At 41.4% G+C, this 12,653-nt stretch overlaps 1 protein-coding gene across 3 annotated transcripts in view; it reads left to right on the plus strand.

Moving 5' to 3' along the window:
• The window catches only part of LOC134351817 (uncharacterized), a 57,537-nt gene extending 45,681 nt beyond the window's left edge, over positions 1–11,856 (plus strand). For 2 of the 3 annotated variants that reach the window (XR_010019268.1, XR_010019265.1), the window contains one exon: positions 9,275–11,856. The gene's annotated coding sequence lies outside the window, so the exon portion shown is untranslated. Of the gene's footprint in view, positions 1–921; positions 1,243–9,274 lie in introns of those variants that run through there. The other variant, XR_010019267.1, reaches the window with a different exon arrangement.
• Positions 11,857–12,653: the final 797 nt, after the last annotated feature.

Here is a 12,653-nt window from a genome sequence, read left to right on the forward strand (position 1 = left end):
GGACCTGCTCTCAGGGCCTTACGACCAGCCACTTTTCAATATGCCAAAGATGTGGCCTGGAAGACTAGCAAGCCTTCAGGTTGCCAGACTTCCGTAAGAGATGGAAGATTGTAAGCAGTGTGTGCTCAGGGACCTGAGTTCTTTGGGCACAGAGCTCGGAAAAAGCGACGCAACAGACTTTTAACACCATAAATTAGCAAGCTGTTTGTTATGTCTCCCGTCTCGCTGTGAAACAGGGACACCTCTTTTTCCCTTATTAGGAAGAGAGAGAGCCTGTGGTATGTTGAATTACCGGGTGAATGAGTAGGGGAATTTGGGGGGGGTGCTTTGAGGTTCTCACATTTAACTGTCATTCATTCTTTAAGGCACTTCTCTGTTTTTGTAGATGTTTGCAAGGAAAACGAATTTTAGGATGTATATTGTATACATTTCTCTGATGTTAAATGTACCTATTGAAACCTGTTGAGAGGGGGAGAGAGCTGAGGCAGTGACAGCTGTGGAACACTTGTGGTCAGTTTCTAATTACCAGAGAAATAATTTTGCCTGAAGTATTATGATCTTCTGCTGTTAAACGAATAAGTTTTAAAGAAAGTTAAATTTAACTGAGAAGATAAACATTGTTACATACTTCATGGGTATCTTGTGACTATCTTATGACCATGATGTAATTGAGTATCTGATGAGCATGATGTAATGGTTTTGTGGAGGTCACACGATGTAACTTTCCCGCCGATGTGAGGTCACGTGATGACATGTTCTCACCAGGTATATAAGGGGAGACCCCTGGTGTGACGCAGTTAGTTTTTCCAGTTGAGTTTTAAGTTCAGTTCGTTATTTAATTCGTCAGATACTCCGTTATGCTGCGTATTCGTCTTATGACGCAGTTTCGTTTTAAAGTGGAGTTCTACTTTCTATTGTAAGAGTGTTGGAGAGTGAAGACCTTACTAAAGTACAGGAACTCGCAGAGTCGAGTAAAGCTGATATCGTTCAGCAGTTTTGGAGAGGATCGACCTTTATTGAATCTTCGTTCAAGAAACAGTGACCTGCATTTTGAGATATCCTCTGCTAAAGCAAGAAGGATTGCGCAGTGTCTATTCTCCAGGGGAAAAGGTCAGTTCCTTTAAACTGTTTTATTTCTGTCTTTGTGAATCCTGCAGACAAGGCAGGTTCCGGCTGGGATTAGCAGTAATGTCAGGTCTTCGAGGAATTCTTTACTTCAGGAAAGTCTCTCCTAATTGACTGTACAAATCTCTTGGACTTTCGAATTTACCATTCTAAGAACAGTATTCAAATTTACCACTTTAAGAACTGTTTTCGCATTTACCCTTTTAAGAACTGTTCCAGAGTTGCCGTATAGCAGTTAACTTCTGGTTGATTCAATGGCCCTTTGAAATAAGAGAAAGTCTGACCATTTCCTTTTGATATTCAGTGACATCTACAAGTAGCAAACTTCTACTGTTATCACCCTGGGGATCACTATTGGCCACAGGCTGGATGTTGTGCCTTCATCTACTGAAACACATCATGGTTATGAAAGAATATTCTCGAGTTGCCTGTATGGTTGAGGATTTCAGTTTATGCTTTTACAATTTTATTTTGCTTCAAAAGTATCATTTTTATTAAAAGTGTATAAAATGTAAAAATTTCTGCCCAAACTTAATTTTTACCGTTTGTGTTCACTAATCTCCACTGAAATGTGAATCCATTATCTGGTTTAACCTAAAGTTGCAGAGAATCTCCAAGCTTCATTCTCCCACTTTGAGATGCTCAGCATCAGAGCTAGTTCTCTTAGAAAAAATACAGCAGTAGACTGCTGACAACAACTCTGGGACTTCCGCATTTGCATTAGTACATACATTTGCAAAATTCCCAAAGTTGCTGATAGATGCATAAGGAAACATAAGTAACTATTTCAACATTTCCTTACAGGTTCCAGGCCAATGTGCTTATAGTGCACTGGTTTCCGAGTTACTTTCTCTGTCCTTATGTTCCTACAAAGTTGATCTCCATGTCCTCAAATGAGCTTTAAAGGAGGATATTTCACATGGTATGTTGCATGAGACCTGCTCTAGATAAGCAGCTCATAGCCAGGGCAGTCTTGTTCAATACCTTGAAGGTGGATAATTGGGAATCAGTCACGCTATCATTCTGATGCCACTTCTCAAAAAATTTATATAGACTTCGTGCCTACTGACTGTTTCTTAGTGAATTCAAAAGGAACAGAAGTCAATGGAACTTTTAAAACAAAATATTTAAAACTTTCATGGCCAAGACCAAACCTTGGAATATTGCATGCTCTGAATCTTCCACCTGCCCTCAGTAATTCAATGAAGCACTTTGGAAGGACTGTTGCATTGTTTGAATTGCAGTAATTTAGACTGGATGTTATACTGAAGTTCCTTCGCTTTTTCTAGCAATTTAAGCAAATACTAAAAATGTTATTGTTTTCAAAACCTAGAACCCTGAGAAAGATCCCATCTCCCAATAGTGATCATCATCATATAAAGTTTTACCAGCCATTCACATCGTTATTAATGAGAAGCTGTGAGCGCAGAATTTATCTTCATCCCATCAATCATTGACTATCTGTAAGCAATTCATCTGCTGGGTACATTCAGAAGTTTTAAAATGGAAAAGGAATTAAGTACTTTTGGAGAGGGAGGGGGAGCAGCCAGATGTCTTGGTACATATTGGTACCAATGACAAAGGAAGGAAAAGCAATGAGGTCCTGAAAAGAGAATTTAGAGAGCTAGATAGAAAGCTGAGAGGCAGGACCTCCTGGGTAGTAATTTCTGGGTTGCTGCCTGTGCTATATGCCAGTGAGGGCAGAAGCAGGATGATTTGGCAGATAAATGCCTGGCTGAGAAACTGGTGGAGGGGGCAGGGCCTCAGGTTCTTGGATAATTGGGATCTCTTCTCGGAGAGGTATGACCTGTTCAAAAGTGATGGGTTGCACTTGAACCTGAGGAGGACCAAAATTCTCATAGGCAGATTTGTTAGACCTGTTGGGGAGGGTTTAAACTAACTTGGCAGGGGGTGGGAACCGGGGTGAAGGGACTCGGGATAGGGCGGATAGTAAAAAGGTAAAGATAGTGTACAGTCAGGTTGTCAGGAAGGGCAGGCAGATGATGGGACTTAGTTGCAGCCAACAGGCTGAGTATCAAATCATTAGGGATGCAGAATCAGAAAGAATAGCAAATACGGTACTCAAAATGTATCTAAATTCGCGTAGTATAAGAAATAAGGTGGATGATCTTGCTGCAGTATTACAGATTGCCAGGTATGATGTTGTGGCTAGCACTGATCGTGGCTGAAGGATGGTTGTAGTTGGGAGCTGAATGTCCAAGGTTACACGTTATATCGGAGGGATAGGAAGGTAGACAGAGGGGGTGGTGTGGCTCTACAGGTAAAGAATGGCATCAAGTCAGTAAAAAGATGTGACATAGAATCGGAAGATGTTGAATCCTTCTGGGATGAGTTAAGAAACTGCAAGGGTAAAAGACGTTGATGGCAGTTATATACAGGCCTCCCATCAGTGGCTGGGAGGTGGACCACAGGTTACAACAGGAAATAGAAAAGGCGAGTCAAAAGGGCAATGTTATGGTAGTCATGGTAGATTTTAACATGCAGGTCGATTGGGAAAACCAAGTTGGTCATGGATCTCAAGAGAGTGAGTTTGTTGAATGCCGAAGAGTTAGCTTTTTAGAGCAGTTTGTTGTTGAGCCTACTAGGGGATCAGCTATACTGGATTGGGTGTTATGTAATGAACTGGTGGCAATTAGGGAGCTTAAGGTAAAAGAACCCTTAGGAACCAATGATCACAATATGATTGTGTTCAATTTGAAATTTGTTAGGGAGAAAGTAAAGTCTGATGTAGCAGTATTTCAGTGGAGTAAGGGAAATTACAGTGGTATGAGAGAGGAGTTGGCCAAAGTAAATTGGAAGGAATTGCTGGGAGGGATGTCAGCAGAGCTGCAATGGCGTGTGTTTCTGAGAAAAATAAAGAAGGTACAGAACATGTGTATTCCAAAAATGAAGAAATACTCAAATAGTTCAACTGTGGCTGACAAGGGAAGTCAAAGCTATTACAAAAGCAAAAGAAAGGGCGTACAACAAAGCAAAAATTATTGAGAAAATAGAGGATTGTGAAGTTTATAAAAAGCAACAGAGAGCAACTAAAAAAATCATTAGAAGGGAAAAGATGAAATATGAAAGCAAGCTAGAAAATAATATCAAAATGGATAGTAAAAGTTTTCTCAATTATGTTAAAAATAAAAGAGAAATGAGAGTGGGTATAGGACCATCAGAAAATGAGGCAGGAGAAATAATAATGGGGGACAAAGAGATGGCTGATGAACTAAGTAAGTATTTTGTATCACTCTTTACTGCCTGATAGAAACATAGAAAACCTGCAGCACAATACAGGCCCTTCGGCCCACAAAGTTGTGCAGAACATGTCCCTACCTTAGAAATTACTAGGCTTACCTATAGCCCTCTATTTTTGTAAGCTCCATGTACCGATCCAAATGTCTCTTAAAAGACCCTATCATATCCGCCTCCACCACCGTTGCCGGTAACGCATTGCACGCACTCACCACTCTCTGATTAAAAAACTTACCCCTGACATCCCCTCTGTACCTACTCCCCAGCACTTTAAACCTGTGTCCTCTTGTGGCAACCATTTCAGCCCTGGTAAAAAGCTTCTGACTATCCACACGATCAATGCCTCTCATCATCTTATACACCTCTATCAGATCACCTCTCATCCTCTGTTGCTCCAAGGAAAAAAGGCGGCGTTCACTCAACCTATTCTCATAAGGCATGCTCCCCAATCCAGGCAACATTCTCGTAAATCTCCTCTGCACCCTTTCTATGGCTTCCACATCCTTCCTATACTGAGGTGACCAGAACAGAGCACAGTACTCCAAGTGGGGTCTGACCAGGGTCCTATTTAGCTGCAGCATTACCTCTTGGCTCCTAAATTCAATTCCATGATTGATGAAGGCCAATACACCGTGCACCTTCTTAACCACGGAGTCAACCTGCATTGCTGCTTTGAGTGTCCTATGGACTCGGACCCCAAGATCCCTTTGATCCTCCAGACTGCCAAGAGTCTTACCATTAATACTATATTCTGCCATCATATTTGGCCAACCAAAATGAACCACTTCACACTTACCTGGGTTGAACTCCATCTCCCACTTCTCAGCCCAGTTTTGCATCCCATCAATGTCCTGCTGTAACCTCTGACAGCCCTCCACACTATCCACAACACCTCCAACCTTTGTGTCATCAGCAAACTTACTAACCCATCCCTCCACTTCCTCATCCAGGTCATTTATAAAAATCACGAAGAGTAAGGGTCCCAGAACAGATCCCTGAGGCACTCCACTTATGACTGACCTCCATGCAGAATATGACCTGTCTCAACCACTCTTTGCTTTGTGGATCCAGAATTGGCTTGCCACAGAAGGCAATGTCCCCTTCGATCCCATGCCTCTTTACTTTCTCAATAAGCCTTGCATGGTGTACCTTATCAAATGCCTTGCTGAAATCCATATACACTACACATACTGCTTTTCCATCATCAATGTGTTTAGTCACATCCTCAAAAAATTCAATCAGGCTCGTATACTTCTCCAAATGTTCCTAAATCCTGTCTCTCAGGCTCTTCTCCATCAACTTACCAACCACTGAGTTAAGACTCACTGGTCTATTATTTCCTGGGCTATCTCTACTCCCTTTTCTAACTTGTCTGTTCCTATCTCTCTCCAATGCTATTGTGAAGGAGATAGAATTATGATCACTATCTCCAAAATGCTCTCCCACTGAGAGACCTGACACCTGACCAGGTTCATTTCCCAATACCAGATCAAGTACAGCCTCTCCTCTTGTAGGCTTATCTACATATTGTGTCAAGAAACCTTCCTGAACAAACTCCACCCCATTTAAACCCCTTTCTCTCGGGAGATGCCAATCGATATCTGGGAAAATAAAACCTCCCATCATGACAACTCTGTTATTATTACAGCTTTCTAGGATCTGTTTCGCTATCTTCTCCTCGATATCCCTGTTACTATAAAAAAACATCCAGTAAAGTTATTGGCTCCTTCCTGCTCCTAACCTCCACTCACAGAGACTCCGTAGACAATCCCTCCATGGCGTCCATCTTTTCTGTAGCCGTGACACTATCTCTGATCAACAGTGCCACACCCCCACCTCTTTTCCCTCCCTCCCTGTCCTTTATGAAACAACTAAAACCCGGCACTTGAAGTAACCATTCCTGTCTCTGAGCCATCCAAGTCTCTGTATTGGCTACCACATCATATTTCCAAGTACTGATCCATGCTCTAAGCTCATCTGTTTTGTTCACAACACTCCTTGCATTAAAATAGACACATCTCAAACCTTTGGTCTAAGTGCGTCCCTTCTCTCTCACCTGCCTATCCTCCCCCTTGCACTGTCTACAATCTTTCTCTAATTGTGAGCCAACCTCCTCTTCCCCAGTCTCTTAGGATCAGTTCCCACCTCCCAACAATTCTAGTTTAAACTCTCCCCAGTAGCCTTAGCAAACCACTCTGCCAGGATATTGGTCCCCCTGGGATTCAAGTGCAACCCGTCTTTTTTATACAGGTCACACCTGCCCGAAAAGAGGTCCCAGTGATCCAGAAATCTAAATCCCTGCCCTCTGCTCCAATCCCTCAGCCACACATTTATCCTCCACCTCATTCTATTCCTATTCTCACTGTCGCGTGGCACAGGTGGTAATCCCAAGATTACTACCTTTGTGGTCCTGCTTCTCAACTTCCTTCCTAATTCCCTGTAGTCTTTTTTCAGGACCTCTTCCCTTTTCCTACTGTTACGTATCCCGTAACTGGGTTGCCAAACCAGCAGAAATGGATCACTCAGTTGGAGTCTGGATTACTAGAACTAAGAAAGTTTTATTAAGGAAACAAGCAACACAGTACTCTAATCAAAAGGATAATAAGTGCAACAGTTCAGCAATGATAAACACACATGTACACAGGATAACAGGATCAATCAAGCTCTATCGTTGTCTAGGGGTAAATGACCAGTTTCAAAGTGACGCAAAGTTCAGTTCAATTTAGTTCAGTTCAGTTCGCAGACAGTGGGGGGAAGGAGAGAGAGAGCAAAACGAATGAATAATCAAACGGCTTCCACACACAGACCTTTGCAGTCAGCTTTCGTGCAAGCCCTTTGTGATGTCAGCTGAGGTCACCGACTGTGACCCCTCCGTTTCCAGATACGATCGTTTCTCTGCAGTGAACCCAGCACCCAGGCAAGGGTGGACACACACCAGGTTACCGCCGATCGTGCCTTTCCACCCTGTGCGTCTATGGCTTGTCCCGCGACTAGCCGTCCAAAACTTCCCACCGACTTGTGGGAGACGCACTGCTTCCAGGGTCTCGTTACCTCGGGGTGTCGTGTGTGTGTTGCCTTAGCGAACCTGTCCCTTTTTATCCCCCTGCTGGGGTATCGCCTGTCCATCACTTCAAACAGTTCAGGGTTCAAAGGGGGAGCCGATCTTGACAGCTCTCCTTCCGTTACTCTCTCCCATCCCTTCATTAACATCTCCAAATGCTGCTCCATTGTTTTCCTTATTTCTCTCTTTCTCCTGAAGACAGGTGGCAGACCAACTGCTGGTCCCACTGGTGCCAGCACAGGCCAGCTAACATCTTAATCTATGTGTATTCTCGTCACACTACCTATGTCATTGGTACCAATATGTACCACGACCTCTGGCTGTTCTCCCTCCCACTGCTGGATATCTTGGACGCAATCTGAAACATCCCGGACCCTGGCACAGTTTTGGGGCCCCTCATCTTTGAAAAGATGTGATGGCATTGGAGAGGGTCCAGAGGAGGTTCACAAGGATGATTCCAGGAATGAAAGGGTTATCATACGAGGAACATATGATGGCTTTGGGTCTGTACTCACTGGAATTCAGAAGGATGAGGGAGGATTTCATTGAAACCTTTCAAATGTTAAAAGGCCTAGACAGAGTAGATGTGGAAAGGATATATCCCATGGTGGGGGAGTCTCGGACAAAATGGCACGCCTCAGGATAGAGGAGTGCGGGAGTCCTTTATTCAATATTTCCATACGTGTGACGTAAGTTGATTTTCTTTTTGAATCCTTTTTCCTAATATTTAATTGTTTATGGAAGAAGGAACAGAGTCAAGGACAGAATAATTATAATTGACAAGTTATGGCAGCCCAGTTTTTTTCTCTGTTTTGTTTTCTGTTTAGTTTGGGGGGGTTGTTTTTTTGTGTTTTTTTCTTGAACAAATTTTTTGAACTTTTTTTTCGGTTTCAATTATCAAGAGATGGGGAGGAACTGTCTGGATATGATATTTGGAACTTATGTTGGTATATATGAATGCTGTTCTCTTGGTATTGTTATTATTGATATGTTCATTTAACTGATTATAATGCAACAAAAAGATTTGAAAACGATAGAGGAGCGCCCTTTCAAAACAGAGATACGGAAAAATTTCTTTAGTCAAAGGGTGGTGAATTTGTGGAATTTGTTGCCACATGCAGCTGTGGAGGCCAGGTCGTTGGGTGTATTTAAGGCAGAGATTGATAGGTTCTTCATTGGACATGACATCAAAGGTTGAGGAGGAGATTAAAAAAAAGGATCAGCCATGATTGAATGGCGGAGCAGACTCAATGGGCCAGATGGCCGAATTCTGCTCCCATGTCTTATGACCTCTGGTCTATATACATGATGGGTTAAGAGATTGAGAACTCACCCTGTAAAAAAAAATATTGTTGCACTCTTAAACACGTCACACTGTGACTGCAGGGCTCTACAACAGGTCGATGCCAGTCTAACCACCATCGATATATATATACAGAAAGGCGCCAGAAAAAGGCCAGCGATATCAGGAAGGATCCCACCCACCCTGGTCATGAACCGTTTGTCCCACTCCATCAGGGAAGAGGCTACACAGCATCCATGACAGGGCCATTAGATTCAAAACCAGTTACTTCCCCCAAGCTGTCAGGCTGAATGACACCCCACCCATTAACCCACCACCACTCCTCACCATTACTACATACAGATCACCTAGCATTACTTTACATACAGTCAATCAGTCTACGTATATAACAGTGAAGTGTACATTGTGTTTTATACAATTGCTTTTATATTTATAATTACTGTTTTTTAAATTTTGTTCTTTATTCTTATTGTGTTTTTCATGCTGCATCAGATTCAGAGTATCAATCATTTTATTCTCCATTACAGTCGTGTACTGAAGAATGATGACAAACAATTTTACGTCCTGGGCCTGGCACGCAAGTGTAATTACAAAGAAAGCATGGCAGCGCCTCTACTTAGTTAGGAGTTTGTGAAGATTCAGCATGACATCTAAAACTTTGACAAACTTTTATAGATGTGTAGTGGAGAATATATTGACTGGTTGCATCACAACCTGCTATGGAAACACCAGTGTCCTTGAATGGAAAATCCTATGAAAAGTAGTGGATGCGACTCATTCCATCATGAGTAAAACTCTCCCAACCACTGAGTACATCTATACAAAGCATTGTCGCAGGAAAGCAGCATCCATCATCAGGGACCCCCACCATGCAGGACATGCTGTCTTCTCACTGCTGTCATTGGAATGAAGGTAAAGGAGCCTCAGCACTCACATGACCAGGTTCAGGAATAGTTACTACACTTCTACCATCAGGCTGTCACAGCACTGGGGATAATTTTATTCAACTTCACTTACCCCATCATTAAAATGTTCCCACAACCTATAGACTCACTGTCAAGGGCTCTTCATCTCTTGTTCTCATTTATTGGTTGTTGTTATTATTGTTGTTGTTATTTATTTTTGTATATGCACTGTCTGTTGTCTTTTGCACACTGGTTGAATGCCCAAGTTGGGGCAGTCTTTCACTGATTTTTATTGAGGTTATTATTATGGATTTATTGAGTATGAATCTCAGGGTTGCATTTGGTGACATATATCTACTTAAATAATAAATTTACTTTGAACTTTAAATCTAGAATATTCTTCGCATAACATGTTGGTATATTTTGTGCTACATCAATGTGCCACTCTCATTATAATTTTTCAAAGGGCCATCCCTCAAAAAAGCAACATCCATCATTGGAGACCCACATCACCCAGGGCATGCCCTCTTCTCTTTGCTTCCATCAGGATGGAGAACTAGAGCCTGAAGCCGCACACTCAACGTTTTGGGGACAACTTCTTCCCCTCTGCCATCAGATCTCTGAATGGACATTAAACCCATGAAAGCTACCTCACTATTATTTTTGCTCTCTTTTTGCAGTATTAATTTAATATATATATTGTAATTTATAGTTTTTAGCATGTAATGCAACCACAAAACAATAGATTTCATGGCATAATCCAGAGGTATTAAACCTGATTCTGAATTGAGAGACACTGAATACCCCACTAAATGAAGAACAACGTGACACCATGCCTGGCCTCTTCTCAAACAGCTGGTGGTAACTAACTCAACCTAGAATAATAACTAACATAGGAAATATGCAGAAACCTTAAAATAGGCTGTCTATGTGAACCAATTCTCCACCCCATAGCAATGTAGTTTATGGTAAAGTTGGACTAAAAATAATTTAAAATATATATTTGGATAAAGCAGTATATGCAATCCGTTAATTCTCATTGATAATCCTAACACAAATGTCAGCACAAAGGTCAGTCGCTGTTGTTTTGCCAGTGTCTGCAAAACTTAACAAATATGGAAACCATTTGTGCAGAATAAGTGCACTCAGAAATGAAAATAAAGATTTTAAAGAATATGCATAAAGATAGAGACCAAAGGGCAGTAGTGACAATCTTACTGTGTATGTGGCCTGCACAACATCTGACTTATCAAAAAATTTTCTCCAATTCCAGTTGTATTGATAGTAAACCTGATTATTTTCACATACATTGACTATGTTCAGCTCCATGGATAATTACAGATATTTGTTGAAAAATTAGTTTCTGCGGTGTTATGTTATTGGAGGTCACACAAAATAATTTTCATGAAAACAAAACTATGAATGAAAATAAGGATTGTGGCATGGACTGCAGAGTCTACACTTTTTGTCCTGGCTTTCTCTGACCACCTGCCAGAGACTGCTAAAAACCCTGATCTCTTAAAATTTATTTCCTCTTCACCACCCTACTGGGTTTTGCTTCTTTAAGATGCTTATCATAATGTACTTTGACAAAGCTGTTTGTCTTCTGCTCCAATATTCACTATGTAACTTGGTGTTTAATTCAATTGTGCTGTCATCTAGTGTCATGGAATGTTTTACTGAGATATTACTGAAGGATCTTTAAATGGAGTTTGTTCAGATAAATAAACTTTGTTCAGATTTTCATGGCATTCTGTTAATATACACAAAGAAGAATTTAAATACTTTAAATCCTATTGAGCTAGTCCTGATTACACACGTTCCTTTGGAGTTACAGCAGCCCATATATAATATGTTAATAATGTCTGAGGTCCTGTTTCTGACATTGGAGGAGTTTTAATTGGGGTACCTACTGCTTGTTAAGTGCAAACTCTGAGTTCAAAGCAGCATGGTAACATGGTGGTTAGCATAATGCTTTACGGTACCAGTGACACGGGTTCAATTCCTGCTGTTATAGGCAAGAAACAGAAACATAGAAAGCTTACTGCACAATACAGGCCCTTCAGCCCACAAAGCTCTGCTGAACATGTCCTTGCCCATAATTCTCTATTCTTCTAAGCTCCATGTATCTATTCAGGAGTCTCTTAAAAAACCCTGTTGTATCCACCTCCGTCGCCCGGAGCCCATTCCACCACTCATCCCTCTCTGCATAAAAAACTTATGCCTGACATCTCCTCTGTACCTACTTCCAAGCACTGTAAAACCGTGCCCTCTCAGATGAAGTTTGTGTTCTCCCCATGACCGTGTGTGATTCCTCCAGGTGCTCAGGTTTCTTCCCACGGTCCAAAGATGTACTAGTTGGCAAGTTTAATTAGTCATTGTAAAGTGTCCTGTGATTAGGTTGGGGTTAAATCGGGTATTGTTGCACAGTATGGCTCAAGGGGACAGAAGGACCTGTTCCGTAATGTTTCTCAATAAATAAATAAATAGAGGTGAAAAGGGCTGAATGTGGATGATGTCACCAAATCCATGTTGTTGCCTACCTTCATCAATGTTCAAGGGGTAATTACAGATCAAGGGACAATTGAACCCTTGTGAATGCTGATTCCACTATGGGGTTAAGTGGATTGTAGAGTGATGACCACCGATTAGGCAAAGTTGGTGACATAAAAAAAACCTCGAGGAAAACAGTTACAGCTGTCTCCTCTCAGGTTTTATACCAGCTGATATCTTTTACCAAAATCTGTACGGTTTATATCCATCTCAGAAAAGGATGTAGCTGGGAAACTTCCCAGGTCAATCAGCTAGAATGAAGATTATGCATGACAAATTTTTTAAAAAATGCGTTAACTTTATTTTAATACTAGGGCTGAGGGCATGCTATGTTGATGCCAGAAGGGTGGCGAATTTGATTTGGTACATTTCACAGTTTGGTTCAACATGCATGTGACAAATAAAGCAAATTTTTAAAAATTGCAGAACTGGTATCAGATTTGTGTTA

Source organism: Mobula hypostoma, chromosome 9 (assembly GCF_963921235.1).
Source record: "Mobula hypostoma chromosome 9, sMobHyp1.1, whole genome shotgun sequence".
In the NCBI taxonomy this organism is placed as follows: Eukaryota; Metazoa; Chordata; class Chondrichthyes; order Myliobatiformes; family Myliobatidae; genus Mobula; species Mobula hypostoma.